The 21,242-nt window shown below is 41.5% G+C and overlaps 1 protein-coding gene across 1 annotated transcript in view; it reads left to right on the top strand.

The window, feature by feature from the left end:
- The first annotated feature begins 17,969 nt into the window (after positions 1–17,969).
- LOC140693132 (trafficking protein particle complex subunit 9-like) overlaps positions 17,970–21,242 on the top strand; it is a 92,140-nt gene continuing 88,867 nt past the window's right edge. The window contains exon 1 of the transcript XR_012068827.1: positions 17,970–18,054. The gene's annotated coding sequence lies outside the window, so the exon portion shown is untranslated. The remainder of the gene's footprint in view (positions 18,055–21,242) is intronic.

Below are 21,242 nucleotides of genomic sequence, written 5' to 3'. Positions count from 1 at the left end.
CTCGGTGGAAGGGTTTGGCTACCACCATCATGTTGACCATGAGGCCATGTTTGTCATTTCATGCTCTGGTCCAAATGTGGACACTATATTTTTCACTGAATTTGTCTCGATTGAGACAGGCCAGAATATCTGAATGAGTCCATCACATTCTGGGTGGGGAACAGAACTGAAATAAGTGTCGCAAGTAGGAGTCTAGGCTGTCCGGCTTGGCAAATGCAGGCTGGGATTTGTGATGGCCGAGCTGTGCCCTGGAAGAAGGCCTTTCCCGTGGCTCCCGAGAGCCCAGATGTCGGAGTGAGAACAGCCTTGCCTGGGATCCTCCATCCTCATCTGCTCACTGGCAAGTGTGTCTGCTAATTAGGAGCTCCCCCAGACCTCGGGCCCTTCAAAGTTCAGACCACGGGAGTAATTTGAGTCCCTTCTCCTGGGCCTCCATTGTGAGAATCCAGTGCCTTCTGAGGTGACCCGTGCCAGAAGATGCCTCCCCCTCCAGGGAGCACCCTACAGAGTACTGTGACTCAGTGCACCATGCTGTGAGCTTGTGGGGTTACAGCCATGGTGCCTGCAGAACCAGACTTGAGATGGGCTTAGCGACAGAAATAATAGGACTGATTCCGGGGCAGGGATTGTTGGAGGGAACAGTGGAAATTGAATGTGACCTCAAACACATAGGTGGGTGCTGGGGCTGTTACTAAAATGGGGAGCCTGGGAGGTACCTGCCAGGAATCGAATTCCAGAGTAAATAGTGGACATGAGGCATTTTTAAGATGCCATTTGTCATCCAAGTTAGGACTTCAAAGAGGCACTCGGGTATGTGACCCTGGGGCTCACCTGAAGGAGCCGAACTATAGATACACGTTGGGAGTCGTCATTCTTAGCTGGTGTTCACAGCCTTGCATGTGAATTAGATCATCTCGAGAGGTGCAGACATTGGCTGGGGGGGCAGGGCTGTGCCTGGTTTGGAGGAAAGCCCAGACCATGCAGCTTTGGTGTGTCAGTCAGCGGCGTTTGGGATTTTTCGAATAATGCCATTTATCCTTAAGGGGCCGGGCGGTGTGCAGGGCCAGCCAGGAAGAAATCTGAAGGGAGGGTCGTAGCCACGTGTGTTTCTTGGGAAGATGCAGAGTCTGCAGGGTGCCGGAGGGTAGAATTTTTTGAAGCTTGAGTTGGAGTGGGAAGTGGGGAGAAGGTAGTCACACTCACCTGTGAGGGAGGGAGGGAGGGAGGCCTGGGGAGTCCCCAACCTACCGGACTCACTTTCCCATGAACAGAAGGCAATCATACAGAGTATCTGAGGTGAGAAAGGATGGGCGCTGGGAGGGGAGCCAACCTGGAGAATGGTGTTTGGACAGTTCTGGAATAGTCTCCCTGCAAAATAGAGTTAAAAATACCCAGACTCTTAAGAACATTGATAGTGACTTGGGAGGAGGCAGTTGTTTCTCTGGCCTCCTAAGGGTAAGGCATGTATCCGGGGATACACAGATGATATGGGCAGTCTGTTCCTGGGGCTTGATCCTTACTGGGGGAACAGTGCATGTTTAAAGGGGGAGAAGGGCAGCGGAGGGAAACTAGCCAGGCCCAATCTCAGGTACTAGTCGGCCGACCTACTTGCATGTTGCATTCACACCCATGCCTCCCAGGTTGGCGGTGGCAGCCCCCTTTTGCAGATTGGGAAGCCTTCTCAGAGGGGTTAAGGAATTGGTTCCTTTAGCGGCTAGTAAATGCTGTAGCAGGATTCAAGCAGGGCCTTGTCAGACTTCAAGAGCATGTTCTCTCTACTGTTTCCAGTACTTCCCTGTTATACCTGGAATGGTGAAGTGGGTCAGTTTTGGAGACTTTCAGAAAAAGTATGATTTAAGTGCCTCAGGACTGTTTCACAAAACTCAGCGTTCTTTGATGGTTCTGAAGCACCGCAGTGCTTTTCGCCCCACAGTTGTTAAATCTTACTCCTTTGTTGATTACATGATTACAAATGATGTGCAGGTGCAAAACCACACTTAGCAGCTTCTGAAGGGAAACTCTCCAGTTCTCCCTTGATCGGCTATCTTCCGTGGGATGTAACTGTGCTGCAGCGTAGGCCTGAGCTTTACTTATGGAGTGAGGGTTTGATATCCAAAGTTAGCATAAAACGGTCAGATGAAGAAAATCGACGTTGACAAATTATTTTTGGGTTTCATTAGTCAAGGTATACTATCAGTCAATGGCCCATATAACAAATGAAATTGAGTACACAACATTGCATTTCTTACTTTCTATTTAGAGTTCTCTTACAGAATAAGGTTGTCTGCTTTGTAACATCAGCTCCACCACCACGGCACCTATCAGTGTGTAGGTGTGATTGCATGTACACCGTGAATATAATATGGGCTTCCTCAGCCTCAGACACTCCAGTGCATAATCACGGGCTGTAGCCATCTCTTAGTCACGCAAATACTTCTAAAATTATAGGATGCCAGAAATGAAAGAAGAGAGAGAGAGAGTTTGCCTTTATCAAAATTCCTTTCAGTTCTAACTGCAAACTGTTTTTGAGCAGCTCTGGTTTCCTTTGGATATGAATATATACATTTTTTTGCATGTAATCTGGGCTTTGGACTAGAACACCAAGCTCTTGCTGTCCACAAGCCACAAAAATAGTAGCCAAATTGCACACGTGTGAAATGGTTTATACTTTTTTCTGAGAAAGTATCCTTGAATTTGGGACTTGGACTGTGATTTTTGATTTTTGCTTCCCCCACCCCTCTTTTAATTTCTCACTCTTTCCCACGTGGCCCCCAAGATTTCGTGGTCTCAAAGGAGTGGGCAAACAACCAGTTGGTCACCATGTACTGCTGCTATAGATGGAGCCCAGCGAAGACCTAAAGGACATTATCTGAGAGGACTTCCTTGAAGAAATGGGCCCTACATTCAGTTGTGAGGACAGAGTAAGTGTCAGCCAGGAGAAAGAGTCAAGAATGTGGCTCAGGTGGCAGGTGCAGCCCGGGCAGAGGCCTGGAGGCTTTTTGTGTGGGGACCCGTGGAGAGTGCCCTGTGTGATCCAGGGTGGAGGGTGCCCCTGCTGGGGAGGACACTGGAGAGTGTATGGAGTGGAGGGCTTTGGAAGAGGTTGGGTTTTACTAGAACTGACACAGTAGGCAGTGAAGAGCGTCATCAGTAAGTGACCGTCAGGAAAGGTACTTCTGGTTTTGCTTCTGATATTCTACAGACAGAAGGGTCGGGACGAGAGAGAGCAGGTATGTCTGTCCCTTTGAGACCCATCCCATCATTCATTTATTCATAACACGTGCACTTCTGAGTGTCAAGGGGAGAAAAGTTACAGCCACATTATTAAGCAAAATGTATTTGGTTCTTGTGAACTTACATTGTCAGAAGTTGAATTACCCTAGAATATTCTAGGAACAGAGGAAAAAATTTGGGAGGTTGGAGGGAGGGAAGGCTTCCTTGGGAAACAGTCAAAATGAGCCTGGAGGCAAGTGGCAAGTAGGAGCAGGTCAGGGGGCCACTTTGGTCACTGGGGACCTGGGTACTGAGGTGAGGCTGGGCATGCAGTGTCTGGGGTGGGGCTAGAATTCCACCAGGGAGCCTCTGAAGGGTTTGAACTGGGAGTGATGTAATCAAATTTGTGATTTGGGAAGGCTGCCGTGGCTCTGTGTGTGTGTGTGTGTGTGTGTGTGTGTGTGTGTGTAGCGGGGAAGAGGGGAAGGATGCCGCCAACTGGGGGGTCATTAGAAGACCATTCACAGGCTGGGAGAGGGGCGTCGGGATTGCTTGAGGATGGCAGGGGCAGTGTGGAAGCCGAATTTCCTTATGGGGAGGGCTTGTTAGCGGGGTCGCTCTAGCGGCACCTTGTGGCTGGAAGAAAACAGATGGAGGCCGCCAGCTGGACTTTCCTTTTCTCTCCTTCCCTGCCTTGTGTGATGATCCTAGCTCAGCTAACTTTGGAACAGAAGAGCTAAGTTCCAGGGTAGCCCAGGGGTTAGTTGAGCTCGTTCAAGTGAGATCTGATAGGATTTAAGCTTGTGTTGAGATCTGCATGTTCACTTAGCAAGAAACATCCCGGCATTTCGATTTCCATAGGGATTTTTATTCTTCATTAAGATTGCTTTATTGGTGAGAGGAAATTTAATACAGCTGTTGTCTTTCTCAAAATAAATCATATCTTTTAAGACCTTTAATATTCAAAAGAATAGGAATGTATAAAAATGTTAAAGTAAGTCTTTGGTGTAGTTTCTTTGCTTTCTGAGTTAAAGTGGATTTAGGGTCTTTGCATTACTTAATAGCACATCCTTGTCAGTATTTAAAGAGCTGTTAGGGAGCGCCCCAGGCCCCACCTCTCAAAACATCATTAAAGTTTGCTCTGAAATAGTGAGGTCATAAAGGTCTTTTTTGCAGAAATCAAAAAGTTGGTTTATAATAAGCAGCATAGCTACTTTTATAAAATAATAATAGGTTCAAAATTAAGAAAGTGGAGGATAATTAATTTTTTAAACCTGAAACATAAAGTTTCTTGTGCTAATGTTGCAACTGGAAATTTTGAAAAGAAAAATCCTACTGTAATATCATCTATGTGGAATACATATATGACTTTCACGTTTGAAAGGTAACTGTGCAGTGGTTTTTGAAGTCAGGAGCATTCCAGCTCAGTTACTGGCAGTGGTGGTTGCTGGTTTTCAATGGGAGAGCCTAAATTTGCCTTCTTAGCTTTTTTTTTTTGTAGTGAGAGGGTTAAGTAGTGCTTTGCCAGCATGATTTTGGGGGAATTTGAGGGCAGATGTGTACCAGCAGTGAGATATTTCCATGCATTTTATTTTTTGAACATCACCAGGGCACATGTGGGTTTGTGCCTGCAGGCTGGGATGCTGCAGGGCTCCCTGATCCATCACCGTTATGTCTTGGTGCTGCTACAGTCAGTGAATGATTTTCTGTGGATTGGAGGTAAGGTGGTCTGATGTAGATGATCAGATGTGCAGTAAAGTGCTATTACTTGAAATAAGAGTAACCTAGAAACATGGCTCTAACAATACAGGATGAGGGAGGAGAAGTGGCTGAGCTGCTTGCAGTGGGGAGTCTTCTCAGGTGACTCCCTAACCGTGATTCCTGCCAATATCCGCCCCAGCCCTGCACGGCAGTCTTAATATGGAAGAAAAGATTGTCAGTGAGCAATCTAAGTAAAATCTTGACTCTTTTCTTTCCTGTTGATGAATATGTAAGTTGTTATCATGGCTTAAGTACATTTCCTCATTTGTGAAATTTGAGTAATATCGTTTACCTTGTCTGACTGTGAGAGTTAGATGCCTTGTATACAAAGAACCGAAGAGGTGCTTAATAAAAATGTACTGTCACAATGACAGATATTTTAGAATGATCAACTCTGAATACTAAAGAGTGTCGCTTATTTCTGATGCATATTCAATATGTATATATATGATATATTTGAATATGGTATAAAGTAACAAGGATTTATTACTTTTTAGGGCAGTATGAAATTTTAATGAAATCTGTATAATTCTAGTGAGACAGGGACTAGGTAAATTGCCTTAAGCAGACGACCTTGAAGATTAATTACACAGAATATGTATTGTTACAACTCAGAATTCATGTTGCCGTGTAACCATCCACTCAGACATTTAAATTCATGGGATTCTGACCAGATCCATTAAGATAAGTAAAATCCACATTGATCATTTTCAGGGAATAAACTTCTCTCTTTGTGATTAAAGAAAATTTTGATGTTTTTCTGCACTCTTAACAGGTTTAAAACATCAAAACATTGATTTGACATGTCACTTTTTTAATAGAGAGAATAAAGCTCATGTTGTTTTATTATGTAAATAAATGTTTTTGTATTTCAACAAGGTTGTACGATTTCCTGGCTCTTTGAGAAGTATTTTGCAAGATACTTAGATAACCTACTGTTGGAAAAATACAAACGTGACTTTTATGAATATAGTGCCTAGTACAGTGCTTTTGCTACAGTGCAAGACATGAGGCCTAGGAGAGCTTTGCTGCCAATTGCCAGGGGGACAGATCCCATGTCTCAGTTTCCACTCCTGTAAAATGAAGTGGCTGGACCGGATTCTTTCCTCTTCTAAGATGAGTTGCCATGAGCCTATATCTTCTGTTTATATTCAGGAGTACTATCAATATCAGATTAAATACTGAATACCCCTCCCTTCCCCCGAAGTAAAGTGCAGTATGTGCTACATAAGCATTTCGTTATCTGATTTCCGTTTCTGATCCTACAGGCAATTTTTGTGCTGCATGTTTCCCGGCAACCTGGAAGGTCTTTTTACCCATAGGTGGCGCTGCTGCACCTTCTTACAGTCTTAACTTTCCTGTTTGTAAAGGAAGGCTTAAACAACGTTATTTTATTTTCTTTGCTTAATGCTTCAGAATAGCCCAATGTCCATTATGTCTGTCTACCTGGAAAAATTATTCTGCTTATATTTTAGTTTTATTCTATCATCTCGTTGTGAACATTTCAGACTTGCTGTGCAAACAGTGACAAAATCGGACTTTTCTTCCAGTGTTAGAAACCAGTGAGCCGGGATTTTATAAAACAGCTAGAAGCGGCTTCTGGAGCACCTTAAAGCTGAAAAGCGTATTGAGTTCCCTGAGTATTGACCCCGCCGCTGTGTGTTAATTGGTGGTAGGAGATTTGGTACATATACGAAGGGGTGTAGTGATTTGACTTGGGTTTGCGTGCACGCGCTGCCACTGAGCCACGTGAACCTGAGTCAGTTCGTTTTGAGTTTTTCCCTCATCTGTGACATGGGGACATTCGTATCTGCTTCGTAGAATTATGAGAATTAGAAATTATGTAAAATGTTTACCACAGTGGGTATGTCAAGAGGGCTCAAAAACTTTAGCTGCTGTTTTGTGTGAAGCCATCATTTGAGAGTCTTTGGCAATTACTAAGAAACAGGAAAATAAGAAAAGATGGTTTTATGATGAGAGATACTTGAGGAGGTTCCATAGTTCCTAAACCCATAATTAAGCATCAGCAGAGTAAGAACTGTTACACAGTCGCCCTGAACCAACGTTAAGCCACAGAATTATTTGTTACTTCATATATGTTGGGGCTTAAGGGGATGCAATACTTATACACATGTTGTTTCCAGCAGCCAACTGAGAGATGACACAAAAGAGTAGACAGGCGATAGATGTCTTCTTTGTTACTGATGAAGCCACGTTCTCCATGAACTTCAGGGCTGTGGAAAAATGCGTGTCATGATATTGTGTCCCAGAAGTGGAGACTCACACTGTCCCATGTAGCTCTGGGCCACAGCGAGCCTTCCCTTGAGGGGACCTGCCCCTTCATGCACAGGTCTGACCTGCCATGGAGCTGAGCATCCCAGGTGCTTCCCAATGGTGATCAACACTGGAGTGAAAGGAAGGGTTTCAAACGCCCTGCTTGTCTCCCCGGACTCACATCTCACTCTGTTAGTGTGAGGAGGGCTAATTGTGGGCCAGGGGCCAGGGTTGTGAAGGTAGAAGCACTCTCCATGGCCCAGAGGAGTGATTAGGAGGCATCCCCTCCCTCGGTTTAACCAGGTGGTGGGATGGAAGAGAAGTGTGCTACCCAAGAGTTTATAAAAGGAGAAATAAGGATTTTTTTTAAGGACTTAGACTAGCCAGTAAACACATAAGATGATTAGAAAAGAGACTTGTAAATCACTTTCATATTAAGTTGACATTTGTTGAACACCCAAAATGTGCTACATTCTTTTCTGAGAATTTTACAGAAATGAATCCTTCAATCTTCTCAACAAGCAAGTAAGGAAGGTTTGATTGTTATCCCAGTTTTACAGTGTGGAAATTGAGGCACACAGAGGGTAAGTAAGTTGGCAAAATCACAGAACTAGTAAGTGGCAGAGCTGGTATTTAAACCCTGGTTGTCTTGTTTTGAGACTCCCAGAGATGGGCTTTGGGTGTTTATTGTTATCGACATCCCTGAATCTTTATACCACTGTGCATCAGTTAGCCCAGAAAGGACAGGGAAAGGAGAGATACACAGGTGCTCATAGTCGTGTCTCGGCGACTGTCCACGCATAGTGCACCGTGATTGGCATTCCTTGTCTTCTGGGCAGTAGATCTGTTCGTATAACAGAAATTTTGTCCATTGAGTTAATCTAGAAACCCTTCCTGCTCTGTTTCTATCCATGCTTGCCATGTGACTGCCTGCCCGTGATTGGGCCATGGAGGAGAAAATGTACTCATGGTTGAACTCTAATATTTCAGTCTGGTTCATAGATTCACGTCTTCTGTTACATTAATAAGTTAAGTTTCTGGTTTTCTTGCATCAGTGTGTCATAAGTTTGGTTAATGTGAAACCACTCCATCGGAGCCCAGGGGTGCTGACGGTATAATTTCTGAGCACGTTGTGGCACATTTAGCCGTGTAGACCTGGCTGGAGGATTTCTGCCTTCCTCACTGATTTCCCCCAACAGCAGGGCCCGCTCCCACCCCCGGATGTGAGGTTGGGAGCTCTCTGAGTAGGCCAGTCAGAGGCCGAGTCCACCAATCAGAAAATGATGAAGTACCTGGAAGTGGGTTTAATAGAACAAAAGGGCTTCCAGGTAGTCAGATGGGCTGTCCGGATCCATTTGGTGAAAAACTGTCCAGTGTCTGTGGTTGAGCTGCTACTATGCTGTTGAAAAGTCTGGATTAGATGAAGGGATTTTAAAAAGCAGAAAGGAGTGATTTAAGGTGGTAAGTCCACACTGGTGAGAAGTGATGGTTGACCGCCCGTGTGAGGGATAGACAGAGTCTTACAAACTTCATAAAACAGCTTTAAAAGCTTTGCCATCTGAGTGCACTTCGTATGGGGTCCAGTTCATCACTGGTCGTGCTGTGAGGGCAAGTAACAGATGATGGCAGAAAGGACACGGAGGCATCAAAAAGGTCTCAGTCATTTTCCCTGTTTAAAGGATGCGGCACAGTGTAATATATTTGAGCTGGTTTTTCACTGAACAATTTTTAGTGTTTTCTGGGAGCCGTCAGTGCCCCAAGGTTCCATGCAGCTGGGTGTCCCCTCAGTGCAGCTCTGTCAGCGCTTGCCCTGGGCTGACGCGGTGTCACGGGGAGCAGGGCGGTCAGCGTCCCCGGCTCCTCCGAGCTCCGTCTCCTCATCCGCAGCGCCGGGTTCCTCATCCGTGTCTACTTAGTAGGGTTGCTGAGAATCACACGTGATGGTTGTCAGGTGTGATTTGTGATTGTGTCTGTGATTGGCATATAGTCAATATTTGATAGAAACACTTGTTTTTTATTGTAATTGTGGGTCCTAGATTGCAGTGATTTTAATCTGCATTTTTTTATACCTTTACTTTTATTTTTAAATATGCACTTATTTTTATTTATTTTTTTGGAGGTACTGGGGACTGAAGCCAGGACATTGTGCATGCTAAGCAGGTGGTCTTCAACTGAGCAACACCCGCCCTCCTTCTCTGCACTTAAAAATAAATATTGCAATAAACAAAATAGCTCTTAAACACCATCATGGGACCTAGTCTCTGTATAGACAATTGAACACGTATGCTATTTCAATAAGAATAAATTTTGTTGGGACATACAATTCTGAATCTGTTAATGTGCTTAAGAACGATCATAGCTAGTGATAAACACGAGACTTGGATCCAGTAATTCTTATGGTCTGTTTTGCCATCATGGGAAATTATATTCTACAGGGAAGGCTAATTGGGTCTCTTTGATATTTGGATGGTTTAGCAGATGATCTAGGCTTTCAAAAGCTGACAGTTTTGTATTTTAAACTAACTACAAAGTTATCTTGTAAAAGTTTTAGGTCCTAAGCTTGTGAAGTGCCCAGTAATCCAGGGGGAATATGTCTGTGTCTGTGTGAACGTTTGTGTGTGTGATTTCAGGAAGGTAGAAAGAAGTTCCATATAGACTTCTGATATATTTCTCCTCTACTTTAAGATGTAGGCATATATTTACACAAATAGATTGATATTCTTTTGTCATTTGGCATATTGGTGGGAATAAGTCATTCTCATACTTGTTTCAGAAGGGTTGGGGAGCGTGAGCTTAGAAAATGGGAGGAGAAAGGCAGGGAGGCACTTCACATTTTATGCAGGATATGAGAAACAGTAGCTTTTCTTTTCTCTTTTCTTCTAAAGCAAACTGACACTGAATTGTAACATACTATTACATAGAATTGCTTTTCTGATTAGAGACAAGTGCCTCAGATTTTTCAAGGCAACATGAATGATGAAATGTATTTTAGCATTTAACTTTAAATGTAGTTTTTTTTTTTCAAGTAAAAGGCTATAGCCTGTTCTTTCTTCCAGCAGTGCATGAAGTTCTCATTTATCCAGGTACATGATCTATGTGCTTAGTTTCTTTGGGGTTTTTTCGTTTTTTTAAGTGCTTGTTTCATTGTGGTGTGAATGAATGTTTAAAATTTCTGGATTTTGATCTTTAGAACATGCTGATTTATCAGAACTGTTAAAAACCTGATTGTTCTTTGGTCCTTGTTTGGTGGGGCACCCTATTGATTACTGTTGTCTGTTAAAGAGAGAAATTCTTCCTCTAGCCTGCAGATCATTAAGTGAATGGTTTGCAGTGTGCCCTTAAATTTCATTGAATGCATTGAACATGATTGTCCAGTGAATTTTGAATTGACTCATAGTAATGACTTTGCTTTGTTTCTGTGGCTTTTGCTCCTCTCCACAAGAGTCTGAATTCTCTGTTGCATTTTGTATATGTGTTCTTCACAGGGGAGGAAATTTTGCATTTTTTAGAGAGGTGGGTTTTCCTAACCCCTCTGAATGCCTTCTGTCATTGATACAACAAAAATCTTTTGTTGCAGTGCTTAATTATTTCATAAACTAGTTTTTGGCTTAATCAGAAACAATGACAGAGTGATAATAAAAAATAGGAAAACCTTCATTCCTTTGAAAAATAGAAATGAGGTGGTCAGGCTCCCGCATGCTTTGTGCCTAACACCCATACACTCATGTCATTGTGTGTCATGATTCAGAGATGCAGTTGCTTCAGGTTTATAGATTTTTGTTTTAACATTTGTGTTGAAGTCTTTCTCCAGGCTGATGTATCCTGTTGGGTTTCTTGAAAGTGTAGAAGGGAAACAAATGCTTTTTTTCTGTTTTCCGGAGGCCTGAGTTGCTGATGATAAAGAGTTGAGGGTTGGCTGAGGAACAAAGTGATACTCCCTCTACTCCCAGCTGAAATTGATGAACAATGATATCAATGAAGTGTATCGGTATTTGACCAATAGAAGTTAACGAGACCAAACAGGCTAGTTATGCCTAAAGGAAAGTACTGAATTCACCTGCAGAATTAGGTGCATTACCAAGAAGAAGCAGCTTAGAGGAATCAGAAAAATCAGTCCTATGATGAGATATAAAGTGAATATAATACCTTTTTCTTATGAAACTTTTCTACTTTAAGTTGTGTAGAGCTAAAATTAAGTTTCAAGCACCAGGAGTTAAGAGTGCATGTGGTTCTGTAGGATCGTTATTCAGGGATGTGACTAGACCCTGCTAGAGTGGCTGAAGTTGGCAGGAAAAGGCCCAGAGCCAGGATTTGTCACCCTAGGTTGTCCTCCATAATGGTTCCATGTGGGAGCCCATGATTATGTTAACAAATTTTAACAGACCCCAGCCGCCTGTCAAATTTAAGAAGAAAAATATATGCTTAGTATCTGCTTTGCAGGCAAGTGCCTGTGCATTCTCACTCCTGTCCCCTTTCCTTAAAAAGCAGAGACAATGCTTTGCTTTCGTAATTGAGGTTTTATATAGCACTCTGCTCATTGAAAAGCAATGACCCTGGCCCTCAGCTATAAACGCTGGGTTAGTGTGCAGTTAGATAGTCTATTATCCCCAAAACAAGGACCCAGCTGGTCTGGTGGTCTGCTTTGTAATTCACATATCTAAAAACTGTATCTTATTCCCCTCACCCCATGACTTCCCTAAAGATACACTAAGCCTTTTTACTCATTGTGGATTCAACAATCTCTGTCTCATCCCTTCTTTCCCCAAGTTCCTGCTTACTATCACAGAGCTGTTAATGAATTTTTCCTTTGATTATACACAATAAAAATGGGAGCAATTGAGAGGCTCGTAGAGTTGGCTCCCTAATACCTCTCGCTTTCTCGAATTTTCTCACAGAGTCTTGAGTAATCATTCCCTGTAGGTAAGACTCCTGCCCGCCGGAACCCACAGTTCCATGTGAGAAGGATGCAGACTTTATCTCTCCTACCGTAGGGAGTGAGAGTAGAGGATTAAGATCTGCTCCTCCGTGGTCCTTTCCTGCCCCAGGGCCACTCCAGTTCACCTGCAGACTTCTGGCCTCTGCTCTCAGGGCCTCTGTCCCAGGACTGACCGCAATCTTTTCTTCCCTTGTCAACATATCCTGGGCTTTTTAGAAGTTGATCTCTTCTCTACAATACAACACTGGCAGATGTGATGGTGGTCAGCGTGCTGGTGGGCAGTCACTTGGGGACTCCCAGGAGCCATGCTGATTCTCCTGAGTCTCGCATTCGGGGTTACAGAACTGTCGAGCACCGGTGGATGTCCATTCACGTGAGGCCAGCACAGCATTGCATCACTGTCATTTTTTTTTTTTTAATTTTCAGTGGAGTAATTATTTGTAGAAAACTTTTCCAGATATCTGGCCGCCTGCTTTCCTCACCACCATCTCATGGTTGGCTCTGGTGCTTGTTTTTAAAACCAGGTTTCTTCTCTGTCATTTGTAGCAGCTGGGCTTGCCGAATCCTTGATCTGCATTTGAAGCAGAATGCTTCTTCGTGATGTCAGGCTGATTTTCCTATTTCTGAATATTTCGTGTACACTCAGCAACTGTTTCAAATGAAATGCTCTTGTCCAATTTCAGTTAACCCCCATTTGCTGATCTCCTGCTTTCATGCTGAGGGCAGTTTCTTCTTCCTCTAATAAAAGTTAGCAATTTACATTTACTATTTGAAGGTACTGGCCCGAGGTGCTTTTGTCCTTAACAGTTTTAATACAATTCACCAGTGGTTTTTACTCTATGCCCAGAATTGTGCATCCCAGTCAATCTTAGAACATTTTCATCTCCCAACAGGAAGCCCAAGCATGCACAAGCAGTCATTCCCAACTTCCCCATCTTCCCCCAGCCCCAGGCAGCCACTCTTCTCTCTCTGTGGATTTACCTGTGCTGGACATTTCATGTAAAATGAGTCATTTCATGTAAATGGAACCGTCTATTGTGACTGACTTCTTTCACACTGAGTAACGTGTTCAATGTTTGTCCACGTTGTGGCCTGGGTCAGTACTCTATGCTTTGCTATTGCTGAATTATATTCTACTGAATACATGGGCCCCACTGTTTACCCATTCATCAGGTGATAGTCATTTGTGTTGTTTCTGCTTTTTGGCTGTGATGAGTAATGGCGCCGTGAATATTTCTTTAGAAGTTTTTATGTGGACATTTGTTTTCACTTCTCTTACGTGTGTGACCAGAGAGCAGAAATGCTGGGTCTTTCATAAACCAAATGTTCAAATCTCTGAGGACGTGCCAGGCCATTTTCCAAAGTGGCCACGCTGTGTTACGTCCTCACCAGAAAGGGCTGCGCGCTCCGCTTCCTCTGTGTCCTCATTAGTGCTTTTTACAGTTTTTTTGATTATAACCCATTGTAGTGAGTGTGAAGCGGTTTCTCCTAGTGGTTTTGACTTGATTTTCATTACAGCTAATGATATTGAACATCGTTTCATTGTGCTTATTGGCCATTTGTATATTTTCCTAGAAAAATACCTTTTCGGATCCTTTATCCTTCTTTTAATTGAGTTGCCTTTTCATTGTTGAGTTGTAGGTTTGTTTTTCTTTTAATTTGGAGATACAAATTCTTAATCAGATAAATGATTTGAAAAAATTTTCTCCTCTCTGTTGTTTTTTCACTTTCTGGATGGTGCCCTTTGAAGCAAAGTTCTAAATTTTGATGAACTCCAAATTATCTCTGTTTTCTTTGTTCTTTGTGTTTTTGGGGTATTACTTAAAATCTGAAGTATTTTATTTAAACTTGTATATATAAAATAACTTAATTCGTAGGACCGTTCTAGGAGACGGGTGCTGTTGTTGTCCCCAGTCTATGGATAGGAGACTGAGATGCGGAGAATTTCACTGACATATAAGTGTCACAGCTACCCAGTGCTGTGGGAGTTCAGACCTTCATGTTTGTCCCCAGCATCTGTGCTCTTCACCACCATGCTCCACTACTGCCTGGAATCGTTAATGAAAACGTCTTTCTTTTTTGATTCCTTGTTAGTTTGTTTTCTCATTGGGGACCTCATCTCCTCATTTTCCTTTCAGATATCAGTGTAGATTTATTTTAGGTCTCATGTAGGCAGAAGCATTGCTGTCAGTTAACTTCTTTATTACTCACTCTCCAGTGATGATTGTTGCTAGTTGACCTAATCAAGTCATGCTTAAGTCTTTCCTGCTCATGAAACTAAAAACAGTCATGACTTACAGAATGCTCAAAGAAGAAAGTACTTGATTGATTTTATTTTGCTACCCAATCAAACCAATCAAATATAAACCCCTGTGTTGGCACATAATATAAGCCCTCCAGAATAGGGTCACTGTCTTCCTTGTGTTTCATTTGTTTGGTCACAGTGTCTGGATCGTGCCTTGCTGTCTAGCAGTTTTGTGAGGATACGGTGCTCATGAATCATTGTAGGACAGAATTTTGGCAGCAGACTCTGTTGTTCATTTCACAAGGGAAAAGATAATATAGAAATACTGCTCAGATCTATTTTAAAATTAAGCTTGGAATTTTGAGAAGAATTCAAATACCATACAAAGATCTTTTTCACTGATTTTAGATATATCTTAGACACATTATGGTTACATAGCAGAGTAACTTATCAAGTAGATTTGACAAAATGAGTGTTATATTGATTATTTGTTTTAGTTGAAATATTCTACCTGGGATAAATTAATCAGTGCCCATTATTGAACAAATATGATTGTATTCCTATGCAACATGGGAGCAGACTTCATATGTTTATATGTAATATACATGACTGTGTGTTTTAATCTGTCTGTCAGTGTTTATATAGTTTTTTGGCAATTTTGTAACTTTAGAATTCTTCTAAGAAAATCACCCCCGTATCTTGTGCCGTTTGTACTGTGTATCCTGTCTTATGAGAGGGATTCCACTGTCCCCTCAGTGAGGAATTTCCTCTCCTATTGAGTTAGTAGCAGATTTAAAGAAGCTGTGATTTCTAGGCCTTTGCTATCCACGTGTTTGCAGTTGGCTGTCAATCAGGATTTTCCCTTTGAGTTTTCATTGTTCAATTAGAATTTTTGAAAATAACTGTTAATGTATTTCACCGGTCTCCCTAGAAACTTGATGTGTTTGTGCTTTTCAGTTTTCAATTTATGAAAATTGTAAATGCACACTTGTTTTTAAGTTGTCCTTGTTCACTAGATATTTGTTTACCTCTTTATAGTTAAAATAATTTTCTTCCCAATGAATGAATCGGTGTGCATGTTTTAAAAGATACCTTACTTTTTATTTTTCTTATTCTAACAGGTATATTCATTGTACAGAATTTAGAAAATAAGGATAAACACAGTAATAACTTAAAAATGGCCCCTAATCTCACCTGGAGATACAGTTGTAAGGTTTGAAATTGAGAATTACAAGTCCTCTCACTTTGTTCTTCTTTTTCAAGTACGTTTTGATTACTGAGACCCTCGAATTCCCATATGAATTGTAGCAGCAGCTAGTCAGTTACTGCAGAGGAGCCCGCTGGGATTGTGATCGAGAACACGTTGGGTATACGGATCGCTCTGGGGAGCACTGCCATCCCAAGAGCGCTGTCATCTGATCCAGGAATCTGCGTGGTGTGTCTGTCCAGCTATTTAGGTCTTATTTATTTTTTTTCAAGATTGCGTAGAGTTTACATAGTATTATTTTACTTTATTTTTTTGCATTTATACTAAGGACAAGTGTGCAAGGTACCGGGATTCGAATTGTATTATAGCCCCGCCACTTGCTGACACCATTTATGCTGCGGTCTTTCTTTGCCCGCTGTAAAATCTTGCACAAAATAGGGCCTAAATAACTCTGTCTTGAATGAATGATTTTATGATTGTTGGATGATGCTTGAGAGTCCTTGTGATGATTTCTTTTTCCCAGACTTTCCCCTCTTCTTAACTATGCACTTTATCTTCCTTTCCTCCAGCCTGGGTTTCAGCCTGCCTGTGGCATTGATTTTCCTTGTCTGTGGACTCTACCTTTCACTATTTCACGATAATGTTACATGTGGGCTGTGGAAACTTGCTAGATATCAAGAAAGAGCAAATCCATTGCATGCTAGTATTTTTAGATTGTGTTATTCTTTTATCGATTGAAATTAAATTAGGCTGAACCCTGAGCCATCCCCTGAGCTCTTTTCACCTTCCTACAGGTGATACTGCTCGTTACTGCATGTGCCCTTCCCCCAGACTTGGTTTTGGGGTTGAGTAAGTCACCATCAGTGGAGCTCTCTCTTTAAAAGATGAAGAGAACATTTGCTCCTTCTCCCTGTTTGGGGACTTGGATGAGATGAGGTAACAGATAAAGAATGGAGCCCCACCTCATTCTGACCACCACTCTTTCAGTTCCTTTCTCCAGGGGAAAAGAGTACAATTCAACAGTATAAAGATTTTGTGCTAATGAGATAGACAAGACAACCAATCATTTATTAAATACACTTTCATGCCAGAAACAAATGTATTATACACATAAAAAGCACATAAAGCTCGGTAGTACTGTGGTTAAAAACGTGGGTCCGAGTTCAAGTCCTGCTCTGGAGTGACCAGTCATGTGAGATGGAGAACTGGTACGTCGGCTTAGCCTCTCCAGGACTGGTTTTCTGTCCTGCAGAGACTGGGCTCCCTAGGCGTCCCCCACCTGTAGAGGTGCTGTGGGGTGTAAATGAAGCGCGTGGGCAGCCCGAGCACAGCTGCTCGTTCCTCGTAAGTGCAGGATCGCATAGCTTTTGCGGTGACGGCTTTATGACCGCCCCGTGTAGACTCTCAGTGCTCCGAAGGGATGCCTTGTGGTTTGGAGATGGGGTTCTCACTTCTGTAAATACCCAAGGATTGTGTTATTGGGCCGTGCTAATTTGAATCTATTCTTTAGAAAGTACATAGTGTAGATATATTTTTCAAGCATGCATGTTCTTTTTCTTTTATTATTTATAGTTCTACCCTCTCATCTCTTGGTGTGACTTTTCATGGAATCCAGGAAACAGTCCTAAGCTACCTGCCTCTTCACACTTCTCCGTGGTGGTTTCCTTCCCTGACTAGAAGAGGGTTTTGCATAGGAAATTTTCTTTGTTCCCCTTTTCTTGGAGTCTCTCTGTTTGTCTTCCAATCTCTCAGTTGTCCATCTGTCCATTTATCTACCCACTCATTCTTCTGACTTGTTCCAAATAGCATTTCAGGCAGCTTACAGAAGAACAGATACCAAATAAACAGGTGAGAAAATGGGGTCAAGTTCAGACAGTGAGGTTAGGAGGTGAGCCTGTGTGAGGGTTGCAGGAGTGAGAAACACTCCTCTGCCTTGTGACTGATAAGATCGATAGCAGCAGTGTGCCTGAGGCTCCCAGCATACACAGTGAAGCAGGATTTGTGGGAGATGCTCACTGGCTGTGAAATAAATAAGTGGCTTAGGAGAAGCCCAGCCTTTCCAGCTACTAATGTTTAGGAGAATATTTTGGGTGTCTTCCAAAATCAGAGTATTGCATCTTTTCTTTTTCAGAGTTCTATGTATAGTTGGTTACATTCTATTCCTGGAAATTTCTCCAAAATTGCTTCCCACGTGAGTCCCATGGCTCTGCTCATTGACGGGTGTTGGCCAGAAACAGAAAATGATAGCGTCAAAGGAACCTGGGATTTGTCAGTCATGTTTTATCAGTGCTGTAGATTTCAGAAAATGCTTTCACCTTTTCTCTCCATCTGAGGCGGCAGTGTGATCTCTTTCCAGCATCAGGAGCTCAGGGCCACGGGATGATGGGGGCTGACTGCACTGCCGTCAAGACAAATAAGGTAGTCACAGGCGTGGTAGTTTTACATAGTGCATTTCATGTTCTTTAATAGGTTTCAACAGGTAGTTAGTTAACTGAGTTAATTAACATTTAATAAATATGATGCTTTGTTGAAAAGACAGTTATAGGCAGAATATAAGTTGTGAACACTTTAAAAACGGTTTCATTACTGAAATTTCAGTAGGGAAGATTCAGTTTATCTTATTTACGCTTCTCTTTAAAAGTAACAAAGAAACAAGACAGAAAAAGCAGAGGATGATTTCTGTTCTTCCTCTCGGCTTGCAGGTGCCCTCACCCCCAGTGGCATCCATCCAGACACCAGCACTGACACTGGCCGTGCTGAGAACTGCCTCAGCCCTGAAGACACAACTGACAAATAGAAGGGGGCCACGCTCTGTTACAGCAGGTGCTCTCACTTTGTGGGTCCTTATGTAACTGTGTGGTGTTATTCAGGATCGCCCGTTCTACAATGTGTGACGTTGCTACGGTGTCTCCTAGTTATTTGTTTCTGTAAGTACTCGTGTATTTTTTTCTATGTGTGGTACTAGACTTCTAAAAATGCTTTTTTCAGATGAAAAATAATGTGTATTTAATATAAAAGTCTGAAAAAAGGGTCAAAAGTGTCTATCCTAGTTCCACTACTCAGAGATTATAATTAACACTTTAATATCTTTTTTCTGTTCTTTTCATCAGTGTGTATTACCTCTGTCATAAAAACGAGCAAGCACTGTGTGCCTGTTAACTGTGTGGAGACCTCCATTTTCCATTCGGCTTATTACACGTTTTTCTACAATATTCTGTCTCCCATGGCATGATTTTTAATGACCAGTATAGCATTCTGTCTTGTGGAGGCATCGTCCATTTTACTTCGGACTAAATAAACTTTTAAATTCCAAGTATACGTAACTGAAATACTGAAAACAGAACTGTGGTGGTACCGAAAGGCCCCAGCATCCCTTCCCCTTTTTTCCTGAGAGTAAAAACTGCTGACAATGTGGTGAATATATTTCATGACCTTTATGACAATGTCATATATATATACACATACATACATACACGTATATGAGAAATCTATGTATATGTGTGTGTATATATATGCTTTATTGAAAAATAAGACCATACTATATGTTTTCTGCAGCTCGCTTTATTCACTCAGGGGTATTTCATAGACGTCCTCCCCCTCCAGACTCACCCGGTCCTTTCAGACAGAGTGGAGGGGTCTCCTGATGTGCAAGTTTGGTCTCTTGTGCAAGGACACCTTTCGTGGGAGAGTACTGTGGACAAGGCCTTGGACCACGCCGAAACACCGGAACTTTAGTGCCCAAAGCTCGCCGTGATTTACCGCATCATTGTCTTGATGGTGGACACTTAAGTTTTCTCCATCTTCCACTGTCAGAAAGGGTGTTTGACTGGTATCTTTCTTGTACAAACATTCTTGTGATCTTGTGAAAGTATTCCTTTAGTTAAAGTTTCTGGAAATTTAGTCCCTGGATGTGACAATTACATGCATCACAGGCCCTTTCAATTGACTCTAGGAATTCCTTCTCCAGTGGGGAATGAAAAGATGTAGAATAACTTATGTAACCAATTCTCTATCGCTGGATATGATTTCACATCAGCTTTTCTTCCCACCATTGTAAACAGTGCTGTGTAAATGCTCTGATGAGTACATCTTTTTGAACTGATTTTTTTCTAAATGAAACGATTCCTAAAAGTGTAGTTCAGTCTGTGTGTACAAACGTTTTTCAGAGTTTACATATCCATTGACATGCCGTCCTCCAAAAAGATCGCTCACAGTTTGTTGTCTCAAAGATGGACACTAGCTAGAATATCTTTTAAAAATATTTGCCAATATGATGAGCAAAAGTGCTTTTTCATTGTTTTAGTTTGCACTTGATGACCAGTGATGTATTGAGCATTTTTCACTCATTAGCCATTTGACTTTTAAAAAGTGAATGATCCCTTTTGTCCTTTGCACACATTTAAGTGGGGAATCGTCTTGTTGCTTTGTGACAGCTCTTTGTATGTTATGAACATTAACCCCATGTCTTCATCAACATGTATCACAGAGCTTTATCTTGTCATTTCTTGCCTTTCATTTTGTTCCGTAGATTTATTTTTGTTGTGGCCCAAAATAATCTTAAGATTGTAATTGTCTTCTTTTTGGGTTTTATCCTTGATATTATTCTTAGAAATACTTTCTTATAATGGTATAAAGCTCTTATATAGGTTTTTTTAATCTCTAAGATGGAGATGATAATAGTACATGTTATACTGAGGAGAAGTTGAATTAATATGAACAAAGGGTTGTATTTGCTGTTATTGATACTTTCTAACATTTACATCACTATCTGTAATTTTTCTTGTGGTCAATATGACAGGAATAGAATTTGATTTTTTCCAGGGGATTCTCTGATTGTCCAAAGACAATTATTGAATTCATACTTTGCTCTTTGATTTGAAATCCCACCTGTAAAAAATACTTATGTACACTAGAGTCTCTTTTTGAGATCACGGTTAATTTCTGTCAATCTTACGTTCTTACTCCAGCACCATATCTTACATATTGTAAAAACTTATTTAATATCTGACAGCCCAATATTTTTTAATTTTTTTTCCATCCCTAATTTTCTTGGCTAGTATTATGACTTTATTATTCCTGAAGAATTCTAAACTACTTTTTTCTAGTTAAAAAAAAACAGATAAGCGTTGTCATGGGATTATTTAGTAAGTTTTGAATTATCTTTAGGAGAACGTACATCTTTACAAAACTGCTTTCCTCCATACAATATGTTGATGTCTCTACATTCACACCTCTTACTTCACCCCTCAGTACATTCCTGTACTTTCTGCATGTACAACATGGGCATTGTTTTTGAGTTTATTCCAGATTATTGTTAATGTTTTTGTTAATTTTGTAAGTGAGAATTTTTTGCTCTTATGTTTTTTAACTGTTAAAACTGACACCTAGGAAGGCAGATTCGGTTTGTGAATACTCACTTTGTAACTTCTCATTTAAAATTGTAAGTATTAAGTACTTGTTACAGAATCCTTTCTTTTCTGTTTTTAAAAATTTGTAAGATTCTCAAAATGGTCATAGCTAAGTAGTATAGGTGGTGAGACAAATGGAGAGAGGTAGTGTGGCTCATGTACAAACTGTGAGCACTTTCATGGCTGTCTTTACACTGG

This window comes from Vicugna pacos, unplaced genomic scaffold (assembly GCF_048564905.1).
Source record: "Vicugna pacos unplaced genomic scaffold, VicPac4 scaffold_19, whole genome shotgun sequence".
Lineage (NCBI taxonomy): Eukaryota > Metazoa > Chordata > Mammalia > Artiodactyla > Camelidae > Vicugna > Vicugna pacos.
Note: the sequence above shows the minus strand (reverse complement) of the source record. Positions and strands in the feature narration are given on the sequence as shown.